At 36.0% G+C, this 23,470-nt stretch overlaps 1 protein-coding gene across 1 annotated transcript in view; it reads right to left on the bottom strand.

The window, feature by feature from the left end:
* The window catches only part of TENM3 (teneurin transmembrane protein 3), a 1,292,929-nt gene that overhangs the window by 356,873 nt on the left and 912,586 nt on the right, over nt 1–23,470 (bottom strand). The window contains exon 12 of the mRNA XM_063402168.1: nt 11,525–11,598. The gene's annotated coding sequence lies outside the window, so the exon portion shown is untranslated. The remainder of the gene's footprint in view (nt 1–11,524; nt 11,599–23,470) is intronic.

Consider the following 23,470-nt stretch of genomic DNA (forward strand, 5'->3'; position numbering starts at 1 on the left):
TAAAAATTGTTAAATCTCTAAAATCTTGCATCTGGGGAGGTATCCAGCAAGCACTGTAAATAGGAGCAATACTTGTTTTAAATGGATTTCACATTTAAGCCTTGAAATCTAACAGTTAGAACCTGCAAAAAATACCATGCATTAGTTCTTTTATGACAGAATTTATTATAATGGCAAATTCTACCATACACAATGGTTTTGGGTACTTGGAATAGTATTTCCAAGGAACACTCATGTACAGATTTACGTTACAACCACTGCATCTGAACACTCCCAAATTAAAGAAATGCTTACAATAGTGTTACAAACAAATAAGAAACCTGCTTGTAAGTTACTTACAATGAAACCTAAATTATCCCCCCCAATTTACAAAAAGACACAGTTATAAGTGAAAATACCCCATGAAACTAGGCAGAATGCTAAAAGGCTACAGATATTATTAACAGCAATATTCAGCTTTTTATCATTAAAGAATAACAACATTAAACCCTCCCTTGAAGGTGATTATTTCCGTTGTTTATAGGTCAGTAAATGAGATTTTAAGACTTAACCTCTGACTGAAAGACATCAAGTCTTTTTAGGTCATGGGATCCTACATGAGGTCTCTCAGAAGAAAGCTTAAAAGTCCTAAAATAACAAGCACACACAGAGGTTTCTCTTAATTTGCCCTGTTGGATTCCCATAATAAGTGTTTAATAGCTCCAACCCCAGAGCAACTCTGCAGTCATCAACAAGACCATTTACCACATGATTTAGCAAACGTATTTCCAAGATTTTCACTTACATGTGCTACACTGAATTGGAATAGAAATTAATGTAGGGCAATTTATGAGTAATATTATTCTGGGATTCACAGTTCTTTGCGTATCAGATCTGAGAAAGAATCTCAATTTCCCAGAGGCATACACAAGTCACAGAGTACCACCCTCTTCCTGACCATTTACTGTGCTATGGGCAACCAGTCCAGGATTGTGCCCTTTCCTTTTCCACACCAGGATTTGGGTTTTGAAGAAAGACAGTGAAAAAAGTAATAAAATGTGGTTTCATTCACATAAACTCATGGTGAAATTCACACTGCAATATCCAAAGAGAATATGCAGCCACCTTTCACAGAATGTGTTTTCCTTGCCCAGCTTGCTGCATCTATCTGGGAACTGGAGCACCATGCAGACTTCTGAGTAACAGCTCAGCTAATTGTCAGCTTTGCCTCCCTCTGTAACACCACCAGCTAAGCATTCAAAACAGCAGCAAGCACAAATGTAAGGCAGTGTGTGAGCTGAAATCAGAAGATGGCAGAGACTATTTAAGCTGATGGATCAACACTGTTTCCTGGCTCTCCCACTCACTCTACCTTTTCCACAAACTTGCAGGAGGGGAATGTATGACCATCATGCAAACAGAGGTGAGGGCAGGACACACATTTTAATGGCTCTCTTCCCCACCATCTTCTCCACACTTAACAACCCATATAAATTAAGTCTGTCCACATAGCTCTTGTGTGATCATATCATTCCTTAAAGAAAGTAGAGTCCTCCAACAGAGGACACACAACTCCAGCTCAAATCTTTGCAGTACTGATTGATTAGCTTACAGATCTTGCAACATAAACTTCAGCTCAGCCTTAAGGTTGCTACATTTTTAACCCTTCTCCCCAGCTCTTAAGGCAATGGGATTTACTCTAACCTTACATATTTTTCTTTAGTGAAATGACAGTCACCGTCAGTGCATGCTTACTACCCTGGATTATTTAGTTTATTCCTCCAGCCCATCAGCTGTATTTCAAATATATCCAATGAACTGTGTCACACAGAATAATGGTCTAGTACTTCAAATAAGTGAAGTGTTTTCTGAAGAGCAAAGTCTTCTCTTTCAGCAGACTGTCAATTGATTTTGTTAAAATTATTTCGTTCTGACCATATTCTAAAGGATTGACAACTAAGTACAAAAAAACCCTACAGTCTTTTCCATGGTCTCATAAAAACAATTAAAAAATATTAAAAAAAATTAAAATTTAAAAAAAATAAATAAATAAATAAAAAAGAGGTGTTTGAGACCATACACGACCCAACTTGTTACAACCTTTGTGCCTTTGTGTAGGCGATGAATTGCTGATAGTTACCTTTGTGAGCAGAGTTCTCGAAGCAGCGCCAAATTCACCTGGCACAGTTTCTGCTGGAGAGGAAAGTAGCTGTTTACTTCAAATGAGGAGTCATCAGAAGTCTTTTAAAAAAACCCACACTGTCCAAAAGGGCACAAAATGGAAGGAAGCTAGACTGGTGGTATCTACCTATGTCCCCAGGAAACCCACACAAATCTTCAACCCTAATTTATATTTTAGACATGTTCTTATCATCATCTTGATATGTGTGCTTCTAGAAACAGAAGAAACTAATTTGTCTTAGGTAATTATTAGTCTTTTGGTACGTCAAAACTTTTGACATTGGTACTTCCACAACTTTTCAAAGATCTCTCATTACAGAACTAAAATATTCATGACTAGAAGGACCAAAGAGAAACCACCAACAGCAACCAGACATGATTTCTATCTTCTCCTCTTAAAAAATAAACAAAAATGAGCAAGCAAGAGAAGCAGGAGACAGGAAGCAACAGCTTTAATATCAATTAATTTTTTTCCAGAGAAATAATAGAAATAAATAGTACAAGATGGATAAATGACTGAGCTGCCATCTGCTTCTGTACTCAGCAGCACTTTGGAAACACAGTTACTACAGTGAAGTGTTTTGCAAATAGTGCAGCAAAGACGCAGTATGTAAACTGAGGGGAGTGAGGCAACAAAGCAAAACTGATATCCACTCATCTGTAAGAGTCTCTTACATATGTCACCTTCCTAACCACAAAGCAGAGAATCTCTTCAGATAGTGTACGCCCCACGTGTGTTCTGGATCTGCACCCTCCTGTTTGGTGCTCCTACACCTGCTGATACACAGAACAATTCACACAGAATATTTATTTTGTCCAGAAACATTCCTAGTACATCAGCAAAGTAACATATCCCTGGACAGAGAAATATCTACAGTTTTGGTTTCAATTTCTTAAAAATACAACTAATCTGATTACAAGCAGACAAATACAACAGAATAATATAGACTTCACAAGTGTAAACACTACCTTCTTAGTTTTTTGGAAAAGTATTTTTAAGCTACTTTTGTGACAGATTATTAGCTAATTGCTATCTGTCACATGTGCTATCAATATAGCTATATGCATATATATAAAACTACTAAAAAAATATATAACTATCCAACTATACTAACCATCTAGAGACATGGTTAGAGACAACTGCAAAAAAATTAGCATTCCAGGTACAACTTCCACTCAACTGGCTGCTGTCTTAATGACTGCTAGATAGGAAGACTACTGATATTATATTCACAGTTTCTCACAAATGCCAATTGCCCAAGGGGCAACTTTTGTAACTTGAAGCACACCACAGTTATGCACATTGGCTGGTATTTCTTGTCGGTTTCTGCTTCCTGCCCCCAAGGTATGACACCAAGAAATCCTAACAGCTCAGAAGTCAGGAAACGCTGCAGAATCAGCAGCATCACAGAGCAACAGAGATGCGTAAGTGCACATGCATGCAAAGAACTACATTTAAAAACTAATTTTCAAGGTCCTCCTTAAAAAATTCTAAAAATTCATCCAGAGGTATACCATGCAAAAAAAAAAAAAAAAAAAAAAAAAAAAAAAAAAAAAAAAAAAAAAAAAAAAAAGACAGTAAAAAGCAGAAAAGAGCTAGGAAAAAAAGTTAGCCCATACGAGTACAGACAACAGGAATAGAGCAGAATACACTTGATTTCTTTTGCCTGTTCTAAGTGCTCATATTCATCAGAGCCTCTACATCTCTCAGACACAGCTCCTTTTTCCCCACCACTTCTCAGGTTCTGGTGAAACAACTCATCTGTTTTGTGTTTGTTTTCACACAAAATACATGAATGCTGTACTTCTAGACAAACATGCAGATGACTTTCATAATTTACATCAACTTCATGATCTACTTCATCTCAAGTTTAGAAAACTGTAAGAACTACCATTTCTGAATAGTGCATATTCACTTTCTGTGAGGGAGTAGCACCTGGACTCTCCCATGCATTTTATTAACTATAAAGAAGAATCCTGTTAAAATGTCTGGTTCAGAAATAATGACAGAATTTCCAGACAGGAAAAAAAAGTCACATTTTATTTTTTGATCAAAAAATTCTAATACAAGCATTAACTTTCAGATCAAGATATTTTGTTCCCTGCCTTGAAAATTTACAAAAGGATTAAAAAGAAGTCCCAGACAGTTCAGTGAGTAATGATTAAGGCACTTACAATGCATACAACTGCTGAAAGCAAAATCGTCAGAGACAATAAATCCATCCAAACAATTTGGTGACATAATACTAAATTGCTAGTCAAAAAATTCACCACATCATTTTTTTATCTTAGAACTTTTCAGTTTAATTGCAATTAATACTACATGAATAGAGCTGTCTTGGATTGTACCCACCAAAGCTTCTAGAATTTTTCTGAAATTGTCCCTTTAGCCATAGTTTTCAAGGTAAAGCTTCTTCAAATAAAGCAAGTACAGTAAAAAAAAAGATTACAGAATTCTGAGTTCTAGAATTTGTATGAGAAAGCATTAGTCATTAAAGAAATAAGCATTTCTCAGTGTATGCCAATCTTGAAAAGGCTAAATGCTGGAAGGTCAGATTTAGGTCAATGTACATCTCCTTCTCTACATTGCAATATAGAAAGCTCCCAGGCTCCTGTGAGAGACAGCTAGGGCTATCAAAGAGACATCTGCAGATTTCTTAACAGAGACACTGATCTAAATCAAACACTCCTGGATGCAAATGAAGCATTAAGTCAGATGACTTATGGAGAAGTTCTAAATTTATCATGGAAAGATAGCAGCAGCTTAATTAAGGCTGTTATCAGCTTCCACTATGAATATTTGCTATCAGCTCTCCAGTTCCCACCTCAGACATTTGACTTGCTTTAGCAACAAATACAGACTAAGACAGATTCAGTACTTATAGGAAGGTTATGTACAAATACACATTTGTCAGATTCCAATTTTCATATCTTTTACCATGAATTACTTATTCCTTCAAGTAGATTTGCAGAAAAAAAAATTATTTAAAAAAAAAGCACACTGCTTTTGATAGTTTAACTGGCGATTCTAGTGACCTGGAAAGGAACATTTGGTTTGTAAACGCATTCACCAATAGCTACACAAGTTTATTATATTAACTTTAATCCAAAGATTTTCAATAAGCAGAACCAAGCATTGAGTCTGTGAATACCTCACCTTTTACAAGATTACAAGGGGTCATGAAAATTACTGCTGGATCTCTCTGTACTGAGAGTTATGTAAGCTGTCCCTTTGTTCCGCGGATAGCGGAGCTCTGTGTGTGAACAGTGCTCCAGCCTGAACACTGGCACTGCACACATAATTGCTAACCTGCTTCCTTTAGTTAAGGTTCCTTTTATCCTTCAAGTCAGTCTTTTTTCCACTTTTTCTGCTTCATCTTCCTTGCCAAGAAATCCAGATGTTTACAAAACCAGAAACCAATTTAATAAAAATCTGCACAATTTTTAAGTGTTCACAAAGCCTGACTCCTAAAAAAAAAAAAAAAAGACAGCTTGAAAATGACTGAGATTTTCCCTCTTCTATAGCATTTTTTGCACACACTTTGTTGCAACTCATGAACTTAGCCCCTGAAGAGCCAGTGAGCTGCACAAGACAACAAAAAAAACTTAAGTTTTTTTACTTAAGTTAAGTACTTAAACAGCATCACAAAATTATCATTACTTGGAAGCCAGACATGATGTCCCAAGGTGACACTGAAAGTAAAAAGTCAATGGTGGACATGGCCTGTTCTGTCATAGCCCTGCTGTCAGCAGATTCTCTCCAGGAGCAAAGAAACCAAGGTGATGTATTGTTGCAAACCATGTTCCTTACAAAAAGCAAGCCCCAATCCTTCAAGGTGATCTATGAAGCCAGAGATGCTTCAGGCGAGTATACAGGTTGTTCTTGCAGTGAAAAATTAACATGCATGAGATCACACTGCAGTCACACGTTTCTTGTAATGTGATTTGCTGATAATCCTTTAACAATTTTAAAGCTTCCAAAAGAATATGGGTGTTCATCATTAGCCTTATCATCTGTTTATCACTGGTTTTGCAGTGCAGCAGTTAAAAATAGACAAAACAAGCATGACAGAAACCATCGAAGGAGAGAAAGAGAAGAGCTTTTAGAACAGTACTTTTCAAGAAGCAGCTAAAGCTACCAAGTGAAGATTGAATACTTGCTCATCACATCATTTACAGATCCCTAAAGGAAACAATTTGCCACTGTCAAACAACACTAAGCAGTCAATGCTAACATCTATATTTAGGCTAACTCTTTTAATTATAAAAGATGGTGGCCTTTTTTTTTTGTCCCTGAAATCATCTAACAAATTCATTTTCTGGAGAAGGTTTTTATTACTCAATAGGGAAAAAGAAGTAACGTGCCATTGCCAAGTGAAATTATCACCATATTGGTCAAAGTCAGAAACTTCCCAAAACATTTCTCTTCTGTCATCTTCCACACCAGAAAAAATGGTGAACTAATGACAATAATAGCTTAATGTGGTCTTGCCAACACAAGGCAGGTGCTGCACTGATTTCAAGGGAAATAACAGTGGTGTACAGGAAACCTTGAGAGACAATAAATTTCTGAAAGGCCTAACAGGTCCTTGCTATTCTTGGTAACTTTCACAACATCTGGCTCATGATACCTATAAATCACCTTTAAGTAGAAAGGCTCACGAGCCAGCCTAAACCTCAGACTTACAAGACCCTAGACCATGGAATAACAGCATCCTCCTGTTAGTGTCATACATATTCAGCCCTGCACTGAAAATATTCTTTAAATCTTCACTGTGACGCCTCATTGTAATTACAGCTGTACAAAACAGAACCCATTTACATCCCCTGCTCCCCAGACCACCCGTGTCAGGAACAAAGGCCTGGGGCTGCACAACTGCACAGCAGACAAGCACTGCAGGTTGCAGCCTGCCCAGAGTTAGAGTGGCCAGAGATTCCTACGCAGTGCCATCGCCTTGAGCACAAGTACTGTCATGCCTCTGCATTTATATGCACACAATGCTTAAAAAAAAGAAGAAAAAATTCTTAGGTTTCATCAAACTTCTACCGCAGCTCCCCGCTCGGTTTGGTGAAACTCCTCGAGAGGTTTGACACTGCATTGCATTTTGCAGCCAAATGAGGATGGATTCAAACCACTTTGCCATGTGCTGATCTCACTCTGTTTCAAGGGTTAAACTAGAGACACCATAAACCAGTCTCTGGAAGTTACAGAATTACACAGAATTTTTATCTCTCTGCATGAAGTCAGAGGTATGTATTTTGTTTTTTACAGCTTTATTTCAAACTTTAGATAAGTCAGACTACATTTGAAGACTCATAATATATTACTTGATTATTTAAGAACTTTTATAAGGACACAAATAAAAGCTAACCTTTTGAGCTTGAATGACCTGCAAAAAAAAATCTCTTTAATGCTTAAAAATCTTACTAAAATCTTTGTGTTTTCCATGCAAGCTGGGGAAAACAAAAGATTTAAAACATTTTATGGAAGATTTCAGTAAAGGCCAAAAACATGTATTACTTCATTTTTGTACTTTCACACCTTTTGTTAAATTCTCAGCAAATACAGCAGATCTCAGCAGGATAGTTAACCAGGCTAAAAGACACCCTGATTGAAGTTTTGAGAACAAAAGCAAGCTGAAAACATGTTCCAGTTTGTATTAAAGACATTCACTTCTTCATTGTCTTATGCAATTCATAACAAATTTTTAAAAAATTAGGATACACAAAATTTTCATTTTATATTTCTAAAATTGTTTTTTTGAAATTAAAAATAGCTGATTTATTTTTCATCTGTTTAATGAATCCCATCAGTTATTCATACATTCTTTATCATTCAGTTTGGCTACCAATCAAAGTTTTGCTTGAGAACAACAAGGACAAAAAGCAAGCAGAATCAGGAGTACAGTTAGATTTCCTTACACTAACAACTATCATAAATTATTTACTGAACTTCAAAGCTTTGAAACTGGTGATGAATATGGTGGGGAAAAATAAGATGTGTTTGTTTACTATCAATTATTTATTACATATGTTTTACAGTATAAGATGAAGAAACTGATAAAAATGTATTGTCTCATTTGACTAAAATTTACTGTTATTTCTATCCATTCAGAGATTATGAATGAATTATTTGGTAACTTTGTAATAATAAGACATGCAAAAACCCTGACATGTTAAGAAAAAAGGTATTAAATTCATTCTTTGCACTAAGAAATGTACATCTGTATATGCAAAACATTACTCAAGACTAGGGGAAATGAAGTCCTGAATCAAAATAAACTACTTATATAAGCCAACTCTAGTAATAAAACATTTAGAACCTAGAATACAAATGATAGCTGAACTAAATTCAGTTCCAAACCAGACAGATCAAAGAATTAACATGTCAGTCCCTCTAAGCAAAGCAGGAACCAAACCAACCAAGCCGTTAAAGGTCCAAATTTTCTAGTGACTGGAAGTAAATCTGGGATGCCCCACTGTTTGACTGTATGGCAGATAGCTGCTGTTTGTAATGTGCCTTAGGTCAGACGTGGTAAACTTCACACTTCTAACCAGTGCTGTTTGTAATAGACCGGATGAAACACGTTTACAAAAGAATCAATAAATGTAAAGACTGGAAGGAATTAGAGAGGCTTGCAGGCTTGTACCTATTGTCTGGGGGAATTAGATGTCAGTTTGAGCACTATGACTCCAACAAAGGTTTCCTAGTTTTAATTTACTAGAACACATAATGGGCTATATAGAAGCTGGGAAACACCCATCTGTCCCAACATATTACTTAACAAACAGCTTAATGAATGTTACAAACATTATTATAGTCTGGCTTGCTCCTCTTCTGCTCATTCACTCTACTTTGCAATCATATCGTCAAAGGGCATTTTTTTGTGAGGCTGTTCCACTCGGACTCAGAAGTAAGAAACAATGCAACATGCTCAAAACATGGCTCTAAATGAATTGCAATAAACAGGAATGCTAAAAGCTGTATACATAACTAATGGCACACAGCCTTCTAGTCTGTCTCACAGAGCATATATATTTGCATAACTTTAGCACTTCTACAAGTTAGCTACACTATATCCTAAGAAAATTTTCCATTTGTAAACTAACGCATAAAACAAATGTATAAAATAAGACAAGTAAATTACTCTTGGCTACAGTGAAAAGAGGAAAAAAACAAAAAAACCCAAAAAAAACCCCCAAACCATAACAAAAAACCAACCCAAAACACCACCACCAATATTTTTTGAAAATTTCAAAAAGACTGGCTTATATCAGAAAATATAGCTCAAGTCTGGTTCACATTATATTTTGAGGTTGTTTCATTCTTCAACTAGTTCTTGTGAAACACAAGATCCATATCCTTTTCTAATTAAATATTTCACAGTTACCAGATTTTTATACATCAGCTCCATCTGACTTTAGTTCAAATGCGCAACCTAAATAAAAGAGACACAACTTTTGTATTCCAATAAAATAAATAAGGCCTAAGGTAGAGTTTAACACCATGCTAAACTTCAAGGTTTACCTTTGATATTCACAATACATTTCCTCACATTATCTGATATATAAAGTAGAAAATATGGAAAAAAGATGAACAAACCATCCATAAGCTTCTCCAAATAAACCGTATGGTCTAGTGTTCCAACAGACAAAATGAAACTTTAAACACAATAGGATTGTTTAATGTTATATTCCACTGGGTAAAATTGGATACAGAAGGTTGGATTTCTCCATCCCAGGTTCCCTCTTCAAACCACAAACTGTTCATGTGCAGCTGATAAGTACAGTATCTCTGAAACTCCCTTTACAACGCAGTGCACACATTGAAACAATCACTGGAGTGCATTTTTTCCCAGGGAAATGTGCAAAGAACCCAGTTTCTGAAGACAGAAATGTATTCTATGGCAGGGTTTTGAATAACAAGTTATTGAGTTCTTGTTCTATCATGATGGGAAAGCCTCACTTGGGACTTTTTGGTTCATTTGACAAGAAGTTGTTATGACTGTCAAGGCAAAGGTATACATATATCTACATTACAAAGAATGTCCTTGTTACCAAGACTTTGCTGATATTCCTAACCTCAGACAAAGGAAAGCATAACCTGTATTCATTTTTCTGTATTAAATGCTTGCATGTTCAGATATGAGAATGTTGCTCTGTGTGTCTCATTGTAGATGGTGGATTTGGTTTCCATCCTGTCAGCAACAACCTGTGTGGCTGATACACTCACATGTGCTTCAAGCAGTACAAAGTGCTGCTACACTACATCTACAGCAACCCATATTTGACATCCTGCTTTCTTCTCATTTAAATCTACTTGAACAACTTGAGAGCCTTGTCACTTGGACAGCCAAGGTCATGATTTTTGAAGAAGGTTCACTGCAGGCAAATCCCAAAGGGATATACGAGTCTCTCTTTGTCAACACATCAAAAGAAAATTTTAAAAAGGGTTAATCGACACTTTAAAATAAAAAGGAAGTGCATTCCACAACAGAAGCTGCTGTTTATGCTCATTTGGGCTGTTCATTGTAGAAATCTAGTTGACAGAAATTGGAATGAAAAGCTTAAAAACAGCTATTCCAAGAAAAAGCTGCCTCAGAAAAAGAGAACACACAATTAACCTTTTGGTATATCCTTGGCCCAGTAAATGATAGCATTCCACAGTAACATATTACACAGTTCCTTCTCTGAAAGAAATCTTACTAAAATTTGTATTTCAGCATATTTCTTAATTTCTAGAATAACACAAATTCAAGTAAATAAGATGTTAAGAAATAAAATCAACACTTTGTTCTCTTGATAAGTCCCTACCTTCTCCAATAAGAGGAGAGTTGTTATCACCCTTTTATAATTGATGAGTGCCCAGTTTTTAAAACCGAGATACAGTGGCTGGCACTCTGGCATTTTGAAAGCAGGCAAAACCTATCTTCAGTCAATAAAGTTTTTTCACTGTGAGAAAACTTCAGGGAAATACTGTCCTGGCAAAAAATGTGATTGTCCTTGCCTCAACCAAAAACTAGATTAACAGATATACATGCCTATAAAATCCATTGTGGTTACATAACTGTAACCAGCAGTATTTTTTCTCTGCCTATGAGAAAGGGAAGAAACACACCTATTTAAAATATTTGCCAACTAGAGGTGGGGGAAGTAGGAAATCTGCACTCCAGTGGAAGAAGGGTAAAAGGTATGTAACACTGGCAAAAGATAAGCACAAATATTATTGGTTATAGACATCCACAGAAAAAGGCAAACTGTTTTATACATGGTAACGTCAGGTTTCTTAAACACCAATCTTATTTTTCCATTTTCCTTTCACTTCCCTTCTAATACTATAGCAAACAACACAATGACAGCTTACCTCTAAAGTTAAAGAAACAGTTGCCTGATTGTTGTCAATGTCTCACAGACTTTCTTTCACCTTGCAATAGCCTCCTATGGAAAATGGAAAGCCAATTATTGAAGCAGAATCAACCAGGAGTGTGTTCTATCTCACTAATACAAAATTACAACCAGACTACATATTTTTTTAAAGTATTTCAGTGTAAGAAGTGTTCTCTACGAGCAGAAGAAAGCAGTCCAGCAAGAGCTGCAGGATGAAAGCAGCTGCTTTGGTTTATGCTCAGGTCCAGGAGATGAAGAAAACGGGTCAGTGGACAACAAGAGAAAGATGAAGCAGTCTGTTCCCACTTGCTAGTTCATCCAAAATCAGTAAGTATTCACCACAGGGATGGGCAAACACCCGCACAGGACGCTCAGAGAGGTCCCAGGGTCTCCACCCTGCTGGGATTCAAGACTCAGCTGGACACACCCCTGAGCAACCTGATCTAACCAGGCCTGCTTGGAGCTGATCAAGGAGATGAATGAGGAAACCTCTGGAGGTCCCTCCAAACCTAAATAATTATTCATATACAATCAGAGAATAATTTTTAACCAATTATTTTTCTAGTCGTACAGCTTCTGCATTTAGGCTCACTGTACTCCTGCCAGAGCAAGCAGCCTGAAGAATATGGCAGCCTTCATGATCCATGGAAAATTAGTAAGTGACTGGCACATAGGAGAAATAAGAAATCTTGGAATTTTCTGATACCAACACCCAAAGAGGTAACAGGCTCCAGGACATCTGAGATATGCTATATTTGTTTTGTGATATAACAATTATTTCTCATTTAATTTTTAAATATTAGAAAAAAAATTTTTTTCTCACATTCTCCAGTAAATTTCCAAGCTAGTATAAAAGTAGATTGATTGCTTTGTCTAATTATAAATTTTAGGGTGTCATTAAATACCACCTGAGAGAATATTTCCATATTTTAGGTACCCCTGTGAAAATCTCTTTTTTTCCTCCTGTATGAATCTCTGTGTAGCATTTAGTTCTGCTGCAAATCTTTATTCACAAGTAGATTTTCTATCAATATATTTACACTGTTAATCTAGACTACAAAGGCAGAGCAAAAGAAACATGCATCTAGGAGATTTAAATTTAGCACTAACATGACAAATTTTTCTTTCCACAAAATTAAACCTGTCAGTCCACATCTGTTCACGAAGAAGCAAACAACTCAGTATTCCAGCAACTTCTATTCCAGCAACCTTTCAAAACAAAAGACTAGGCTTACTATTCTCATCTCCAGTAGAGGAATCATTAACATAAACTATCTCTTGATTCATGAGCATCACAGCAGGCAAGACATTACTTTCTCCCATTCTGCACTTGCAGTTGATTTTTCCCTGTTTATGCTGTTTGGATAGACAAGCAGTAATACAGCACATTCAGCTGCAAACCCCTTCAGAAACACACCTGACACTGCTTCAGATTAAAGACTTGCTGCAAGTACCAGAGTGGGATACTTGATGCACAGAGATCCATAAGAACACGCTGCTGTTAAGACATTAAAATATAGTTTAGCCCATTTGAGAGACTTTTGAATGCTGGTGCCCAAGACATTTATCATACTACACATGGTACTGATACAGCTGATCAATAGTATTTGTAACTAGGCAAGACTGAAAAAGCAAATCTACAGTCCAGAACAACAAACATGGCTTGCTTATGCACACCCAGTTATGAAGGATGAAAAAAAAAAGCTAATGATGCATTAACAAGGTATTCTGTTTGTTAAATGCCATGCAGCCCACATAACATTAGTTAGTGCAATCCTCATCTGAACTGACATCACTTACATAAGACAAGCACCATACTTCTTAAAGGCCTAACTAAAATTTTAGCACATTTTCTTGACCCAAATGGCATATTCTATTTTTGTCAATTACATATATTAAAAAGAAGGGAGCAAAGTGAGACAAACTAGCAGGGAAAAAAGTAATCTTAGAATGTTCAGGTAGTTTCTGTGCTGTAGAGACTAGATTTTCTTTAATTATTTTTCTCCTAACTATATAGTTAAACTAGCCAAGAGACCTTATGATGGTAGCTGTCCTAAGGAATCAATTTCAACTCTTGACACAAAATACAACACACTAGGACATCTAGCAAAAATTCAATTATATTATAAAACATTTTAGCTAGCAAAGATATAACTTTTCCATTTCTGTTCAAATTTTACAGCTTTACCAGCATTTTAAGGAATCAAACAGATTGCCCTTATTTTACTGTTTTTCAAAATCTAAATTTTAAAACCTAAAGACAGCTACTTAATGAGTTAAAATATTTGCTTGCAACCCAGAGCGATCCTCACACCCCAAGAACCTTTCAGATAAACCTGTCAGGAGCCTGAAAATGACTTTTTAGTAGTTATCATATTTTCTGATTTGCACATTATCACTGTTTATACTCTTCCTCTACCAGAAAACATCCAAACCTTGGGTCTTATCTCTTAGTTCTACTGTATAATTTACTGCCACAAAGATAAAACCACGTAGTTGATCCACTCCCATCTCCAGCTCAGAGCTACAGTTCCTTATCACACAGCTCTATATAGCTTAAAGACTCAATGTATACAAGAGCAGTAGCCCAAACCAATTACTGTGACATCAACTAATAGATTTTTCTACCTAAGAATTCCAAAATCCACTTCTCAGCTTGGATATTGTTGCTCCTAGTTCCAGCTAAACAACAGAAACAAGGATATTTCTTAGTTCTCCTGATCCTGATGTTTTCAGTAATTGATTTCTGGGAGGCCATGTGAGAGCATAGGAAGCTTGAGGTTTGGGGTTTTTCTGTTCTTGGGTGTTTTGGGTTTTGCTGGGTTTTTTATTGGGTGAGGGGTAGGTGTGGGGTTTTTTCAGTTTGCTTTTTAAAGTTTTTTTAATTAAACCTTTTCTTCTACAGATAAAAATAATTGTTTAAGCATGGATACAGTTTTTGCATCCCATATCAAAACCTTTTAATCTCTTACACTATTCCTTGTAATTCATAATTTTTTTTTCCTATAAATGCCTATTTTTCATCTCTGGGACATGCCAGTGAATATTTCTTTTCCTCAATACACCTGTTCTCACAATGCATCAAAAAGGAGAAATCCTAAAGTAGTTATCTAACATACACACACTTACTGGAACTTGGTTTAAGCTAAGTGTGTTGTTTTAGAAGCTTAATACTGACTGGGATCAAATACAAAAGTTATTTGTATTTCCACTTACTAAAATAAAACCAATAATAAGCAAATGAAAGACAAATTTCTGATTGCAAGGACTGAGGTGTTAAATATAAAGCTACATGAACTACATTCAAACCAGCAAACTAATTCTCATTTAATTTATGGAACTGTGCTACATATGTCACACCAGAGAGCATTCTGCTGATCAGATATTAGGGGGACACAGGCTTGATTTTAGCATTAAATTTGTGTTCAAAGGAGTAAAATAAAGAGCATGTAACAACAACAAAAAAATTGTCATTGCAAATATATTCTCCTGAAGGAATTCTCAGTGTGGTAGGGATAACACTGAACACACACACACAAAGCAGATTGATCTTCCACAAGCATCAGAGCACTTGACTAGGACTGGGACCATCCCTCTTTCATAAGTGGAAAAACCAGGGTGAAAGGTTATTTCCATAAACTCAGCAGCAGGCATGAAAAAAATCAAAGTCTGTAATTACAACACTTTTACTGTATTCTACAGAGGAAATGCAATATCTTTAAATGCTAATTACCTGTTTGATTTTTAATGTTAATATCTATTTCAGGTGAAACATGCTTAATTTTACCCAAATAACTACTAAACACTGAATGAGTTGATATTTAACATTCCTTTCCATGCACCTCAAATGCAAGAATGTGCTAGATGCAAGAAATACAATATCTTGAAATTGTGGACTCTGCTTTTCAAAATATAGAACACTTGAATAGAATCGGTTTTATATAAATCTAACATCTCCCATCTCTACCTGAAAGGCCTAACATCTGTTACTTAGTTTGATGAAAGTGCCGAATAAACAAGCTGCCCAGTACATCTTGGGGTATGTTTACATCACAATGAAAACAATTTAAAATTGGAAACAATGTTTATTTACATCATGAATATTCTATTTTTGATTTTTTTTCTTTTAAAGCATCTTGGAATATTTTTGAACAGCTGGTTCATTCTCTTGGTTCTCTTTGATATCTATACATTTGGAATATATATACCCAGAGTTTTTCTAGAGTATCCCAAATTAATTGACACATTTTAGTTCTAAATCATCGACTTACCAAAGAAACATGACTACCTCACATTAACTAACTACATGGTAGCAACATGCTAGGTTAGAGACTAATTATTCTAATTATCGTAGTGTCTACAGCTCAGACAGATTCTTAACTCTTGATGAAATCTCCTGTTTTCTTGCTGCAGTACATGCTGAAAATATTGCTGTTTTTAAAAGATAAGCCATACAGAATATTTTTCTGCATTTGCCATAGGCAAGTAGTACTTTCTTCTGGACAATTTGCTCTTGCACTGTGAGTTGTACACACAGCGCGTTTCACTCACAGATCAATTCAGTAAACGGAGGCAGGAAATTTTCTGAAATGGAAGGATTCTGCTTTAAGATCATAATTTTTTCACCTCCTTGGTGAGAGAAGACAACTGGACACTTACAGCGTGTGATGCATTTCATCGCCCTCCTCCTTTGGAGGGGAACACGGCTGTCATACCATGGAGAAGAGCAGTAATGGATTTGTAACAAAGCATTTTGTCTTTGGGAGACCTCTCAGAAAATTAACTACGCAGCAATGGCTAAGAGGTCTTTGTTGTCTCAGTAAAAATGAAAGTATTTTTGCTATCTGCAACTTCACTCAAACTCTGACCTTATGATCAGAAAGTCAGAACCACCTGTGTGACTCAGTAGCTTTGGTCAGTTCACAATACAGCCTCTGCAGTGGACCACTGCAAGGGTGGAAAACACTTTCTGGTCAAAAACTGAAGTACTTGTGGACTGTGCTGTTTATGCTGCTGTACTGTCAGTTTAAACCTTATTACCTTCAATTAACAGCTGAAAATGACTACATACATATGCACATATGTTAATACGAACATGCTATGTGACTCAAGCAAGTACTCGGCTCAAGTAACCACTTAAACAATGTCACTGAATTAAATCATTGTCGCATGCGCTCTGGTTTCATGCTTAAAGCTTTTAGTATTCATTTTCAAGAAAGAAATGCAAGTAGCTTTTTACAGAATACATAAAGGATAACAAAAAAAAAGTGCACACAGCAGTCCGCTTTATTCCACACAATTGGCTAATCTTTGGTACAAAAGCGCCGTTGAGGTGTTAATCAATTCAGATACACAGTTTTACAATAAGAACAAAACCTAAAATAAAAAGAGTAGTGAACAGAAGTGTTTAGGAACTGGAAACTGATAACAAGCTCTTATATCCAGATATTTCACAGTCTAAGCTGCAAACCTGCCTTAGTTATCTATAAACACATGTGATCGTTAGCATTGTGAAATTCTGTATATAGAAAGCAGAGCAGAAGTGTCTTAATGTACAGCAGTGCTAAATACACCAAAATAAGGCACTGGCAGAAAATCCCAAGAGGGTTTCTTTATAGCATAAAATATACTATGAATAATGGTATTATTTGTATAAAGTTAGGAATGCTATAGATAACAAAAAAAAGTCAGTTGGCTCTATAACAATTCTGAAGGAATATGATAAAAGTACGTCTTTGACCCCCAGAAAAATATACCAGCACAAACAGAAACAATTTCACTCCAAGTCCCCTTAAAAAAAATAAACAAAAACAAAGCAACACACCCAGACACTAAACTACCTGTCACAAAGAATTTTAGTCTCTTCAAAAAGCACTTTAAAAAGCTTGCCTAGCAAAGGTAAACAATAAAAAGGTAAAGCTAAGCACTATGCCCATATGACTCAACACTCTATTCCAAACCAACGACCTCACATTGTTTTTTCACTCACTTGATACTTTTTCTGGTCACTTCTTGTGTCCTCCCTGCACAAACCTTGTTTAATAGCTAAGCTCTGTTGCCATGCATGGCCGTGATTCTAAAAGACCAAAGGCTGAAAAAAGGGATATCAAGTACTTTCCTCCTACTAGCTGTTCAAACCTTTTCAACTGTAAGGGGGTGATATCCAACATATACTTTCACTATAACTGAAAAAATATTTTAACCTAAACTAAGACCCAGACTTGTGCAGCGGAGAGAATGCATTGTGAGTCATGCATTAGATTCAGTTTTTAATCTGAGATCATTACTACCCCTAAATTTAGCCCACACAAAACAAGACACGGAAAAATAACTCAGTTGTTTCAACAAAACACTGAACATAGCTACCCAATTTAGAATGTTTAAAGTCTACTTAAAGGCAGTTTTCCGCACTCTTGCAATATTGTATCACTGTTTCATTGATATTTAAATACAGTCTATTGTCAGTGTGATGATTTTTTTCAGTGTCAACCTCACACATTGTGTCTTGAAATATCTATTTCTTGTATTTCAGCCTTCAGAAACCAGATTGAACTCACCTTTCTACTTGGGACCCATGACTTTCAGCTTCACCCATCCCTCGGTACACAGCGTCAACACCAGCCAGGAAAAACAGCAATAACCCAACCTCCTTGAGCTTGGCTACTTCTAGGATTTCTCTATTAAAAAGTTCCATATGTTTTCTTCATCTCAAAATATTTTTTCTCAGGATAATATAAGCTCAATTTTCTCCCTTATTTCTTTCTGTCACATTGGTAGTCTGCTCTTGATATAGAACGGCACCTTTTCAGTTCCCAGGCATCTCTAGGACCTTCCTATCTTACCCAAAATACGACAAAAATCTCCTCCATAAGCAGGCTTAAGAAAATGTCAAAACTGACAGCATGACTCAAAGATTACAAAAAAGGGTGGGGGGAAGAAATTTTCATGCCTTATTAATACATATTACAAAAACTCTCCTGTAATTACTGAGCTTTGTGCAGCACAAAGGAAGAATTAAATATTCTTACACAGTCTACTAAGCAATTTTTACATCACCAAAATGGCAACATGCTACAATAAATTTTATTTAAAGACAATTTTTTTTGACAGATAAGAAGTCAATACAGAACATTTTGAATGTTACCAATTTAAATCCAATACATCATAAACCCGACCTTTTATCAAGCATTCCTACTATGGACACAAAATTTGTTTTACAGATTGAAACACAACCACTTAAAATGTCTAAAGTTGTATACTTCATTTATGTGCATTTTAGCCCTTTGAAACGGATCATTTTTGTGCTGGAGTCCTAACTGGCTGTTTTCAGTTCTACATATAAGCTTCCTGCTTACAATGCATATATGTCTTTATAAGTGGCTAAATTGGGGATCCTGCTTTACACTACTCACACTTAAAACTGTTTCATGATTGCCAATATTAGTGCTAACATGTAAAAAAAAAAAAGGAAAAAACCCAACAAAACAACAAAAAACAAACCCTGAAACCCCGCACACAGAGAAGAAAAAACCCCTCAGAAAACAGAATACTTTAATAGCCCCTTCCCTTATTATTTATATTGCATACTTTTTTAAAAACAAACAAAAAAACCCCCCTATCATCTCTTAAACTTTACATGCCGGATAATCAAGCAATAATAAACAAAACAAATTAGTTTCTGAGCTTTAAGGTACCTTTGTCTAATCCCAGATATTTAGAGAGCAGGTCTGATTTCTGTTAGATATGATTCTTTCAGTTAAACTCAAATCACAAAACACTTGGTTAAACACATTTATTTTTTGAGTCACAAGTGTCCCTCTCGAACTTCTGACTGAAGACTTCTCCATGAAATCAGCCTAAAGGTAGCCAGGAATCTGTGCCAGATGAGCAACAAAAACCTCCCCTTCCCCTCAAATAAATGATGATCCATTTATTACTAGCATTTCCCTTCTTTTCACCTTTAGTCAAAATGGTTTATCATTTTCTCTCTGATCAATACATTTTAAATTACCAAACTTTTGTCCAAGTTCTTTCCCTCAGGCTAATCTTCACAAGTTCAACCTTTCCCTGAACACTCTGTAGCAGAGATTTTCACCCAATTGAACTCAGAAATTTTTACTTTTAACTACAATACACATTAGCGAATTACAAGGGAAAGCACATCTCTTTAAAAGTTCCTTTTGAAACCAGGGCTGTGATGTGTGTCAGCAGCAGCAAGATATGGTTGCACAACAAAATTTCCAAGAGTATTACAACAACACCTTTTTTTTGGCCAGTTATTCTCAAAGTTCTCTGAAATGACAATGACCGTGTTCTCAGTACTCACCTTCTGCCAACACAATAATCAGCTACCTGTAATTGGAGGGGTTTTTCAGAGAAAGTTTGCAAACCAAGATGTGTCAGATAAGCTTCAACCAGCCTATTCAGGGAAGAAAAAGGCAGCAGAAGTGATAGGAGTAAAGTGCCACTGTATTATATAAAAGGCTGCAGGTCACAACTAATTCTCATGACAGATGGTGACATTGTGATTGGCAGGTGGCAGTGAAATAGGGCCTCAGAATTTGCAGAAGAAAATGGAAAACTTCATAGACCATTTGTGCTGAAGATGCTGGCCAAAGCTGGTGTAAAGCCATCACCATCATGCACTGGAAAACTTCCACTATAGTCCATGCCAAGAGCTCTAGACAGCTCTTTTCAAACCCACTGGCAAAGGGGAATTATTTGGACACACTGGGCTCCTGACTACCAAAGCAGTGATACAACCAGCACCGAACCGTGGGCCGAGTGGTGTGCTTTGAAAGGCAAAGCACCCCTCCTGCCTTGGACACGAGAGGTGCATCACCATCAAATCTGAACCTACATGACTAATTCAGCTCGAGAAAAGATCACTGCTTGCTCCTTTAATGAAAATATTAAGATGTCAAACATTTATTTTGTCATTTTTGGCACTGACAAAACATTTTAGAGAGGTGGTAGCTCCTTCCTGAAGGGCTTTCCCTTTTAGTAACTTTAAAATCTAGCGAAGAGCATAGAAATTTCTTTAGCATTTACCTTTGAGATAATATTTTGAGATATTTTTGGCATGGTTAAACCAGAAAAACACCAAAAAGGACTCCAATGTTGTCTGTGCTTTCCACTCTACACCATGCTGAACCATAAATCACTGAGCAGCATGATGTCCTCTTATAACAATTCTGCTAATCAATATTTCTATTTCTCAATATACACTGAATTTTTATTCCAATCCACACATTATTTTTATTTGTTATTTCCTTGTCACTATTGTACAACCTAAGTATCACTTTTAGTATTTAAAACCTTCACACATCTGTATTTAGAAACATTCATCTCTTCTCATAATTTTTCATCTTAAGATTTGAGCTTTTTCTTCTTAGCCTAGCCATTTACTGTAAGAGAGAGACAAGACTCAGTCTGTCACCAATTTAATGTAATTATCTTCCCCATATTAGACCTGATTAGCTGTTAAAACTAATAATTTCTATGCTCCCTTCTTTTTGAAAACTTTTGTAAACTCTGTTTACTATTTCAGATTTTACAATAAAATGTAGATAAAAAATTTGTAGAACAAATAGAATGTTCTTAGGGTATTTCTAATGAGTCTCTGTTTAATTCATATCTGCCAGGAACCAAAATCTTGGAATTCTGAAGAAAACACAGCAAAAGTATCTGAATTTCATAGGAAAACCCCGTAACTTACAAGGTCGAAAAGATAACTCAGAGTAAAAAGACAGCAACAGAAAATCATGATTTTTTTTTATGTGTACATGATTGAAATATCTATAAAATTTAAAAACTGCAAGTCAGATAACCTGTATCAACAGGACAATGGTCCTGTTGAATCAGAAATGCTAATAAAATAATCATTGTAAATTTTTAAGTCACTGGATACACACACAAAAGCACGGTGTATGAAGACCTAGAATAATCTTGTATCAAGGGTTTATTAATACAGTACTTCAGTCTAAAGAAACATATAAAGATGTGAATTACTTACATAAAGTAGAGGGAACAAGTATTTCCTCATCGGGGGAATCAAGCAGTGGTAAATTGTGTATGCACCAAGAATATCACACATCTAAGTTCTGGCGTCAAACTGTTCTGATCACTCAAACAACGTGTTTCCATGTAAAAAAAAAAACCTCAAAAACTAGCAGAGAACAATACTGGAAAAATAATGCTGCTCTAATACATTCATACTAAATCACATTGTTCAAAGAAACTTGTGATAAAAAAGGTATTCTAAAACATGTCTATTTTACCTGATCATTTTTATTTTCATAAAGGTCTATACTTTGTTTACTCTCTGTTCAAATGCTTGGATATCATATCTAGCCAAAGAAATCACTAATAATACTTCCTGTTTGCAAATTGCAGTGTGAATATTTTGAACACACAGTCTAAGCAAGGCTCACTGTTTTCATAGCTGTTCCTTTCATTCCTAGGAGAGCTAGGTCCTGTGACCCACTTTCAACAAGACAGAGGACTCCAGTAAAAAACAATGCCAAGTTGTAAAAGCTTGACAATTGGAATCATCAGAAAAGGCCAAACCAACCAACCAAACACACACACAAAAAATCCAGAATTTAATATGCATGAAAAAGTAATAAGAAATTTATTTGTTCAGATTTTGACATCAGTAGTTCTGAACCATATGTAGAAAATGAGACTCAGTGTTTTCATTTAGTGGTAATGTTTTCAGAGTGACAAGCTGGTATAACAGAATCACATTGATGCAGTTCAGGTAAGTCTGTTCTGTGTGCTAAAGGAAGTATTTTTAATCTCAGCAATATACTGTCACGCCATGTATACACAAAGAAATTTTCACCCTGATATTCGATCTATACTCACATCCTTTAAGCAGGAACACATTTTTACAAATACTGTCCTTTCTTTAGTTCTTTAACAAAGATCAAAGATTTCTACAATATCCCTCTGTGAATCAGAAATCCAAACCACCTTTGCAATATTCATCGGTTTTCATTGCAAGAAGGTGCAACGCTTTAAGTGAAATTCAGTAAAATCCAGGACCATGCACTACTGACCTGCTGAGGTTTTGGTTCAGCTTGGTTGTACATTGCAAGTGGGTTCGACTGAGCAGGCATTATGTAAATAGATGGACTTAAATAAAAGGCAGCCCTCACGTATTAATCCAAGGCCTGGGGTGCTTTCAGAGCAGGCTGGAGACAATCCCAGACACCTGGCTTTTGAAAGACCACCAAGGGAATATGCAGGGGGAGAAGGGGAGCGAAGGTCAGGAAAAGCAGCCTGAAATAAAATTTAACTAAATTCAAGCCTATTTTAAAGCATCTGGGTCAGCAGCCTTGAAAGTTTCTTTATAGTTATCAGATGCTGAAATATGCTTTTCTATCTTAAGGATACAAAATGCTTTCCAAAGCAATTCATATCACATGCTTCAGGATTCACCAAGAAGTACTATCTGGAAACAAGATGTTTTTAACTACAGGTTCAGAACGCATTTTGCCTTGGCAGCTTCAATGTTTACAGTCTCTCTGGAAAAGTGTCAAAAGCAACTGTGCCATTCAAATTGGGGACATGCAAATCTGAAGAGCACAGTCTTGGCTATCAGATGGAAAAGCTACTGCTCTATAATCATGAACAACCAGCAGTTTAAGCTAGGCTGAGCAAATGAAAAAACATCAGTATAATCAGCTATCCAATACTCTGCTTCATTCAACTGTCTCCTCTCTTCCCACACTACAGTCTAAAGTAGGTTCTCCAGAAACCGCCCATAAAAAAACATTTAAGAGAAAATCAGTTCAATCTTATTCTTTCTTCTCTTTGGACTATTTGCTTTCTTTGCAGGGTTTGTTTTTTGTTTGGTTGGTTGGTTTGTTTAGTTGCTTTTCTTGAAATAAATTCCTCTTCTTTCCATTATTTTATT

Source organism: Prinia subflava, chromosome 7, assembly GCF_021018805.1.
Source record: "Prinia subflava isolate CZ2003 ecotype Zambia chromosome 7, Cam_Psub_1.2, whole genome shotgun sequence".
In the NCBI taxonomy this organism is placed as follows: Eukaryota; Metazoa; Chordata; class Aves; order Passeriformes; family Cisticolidae; genus Prinia; species Prinia subflava.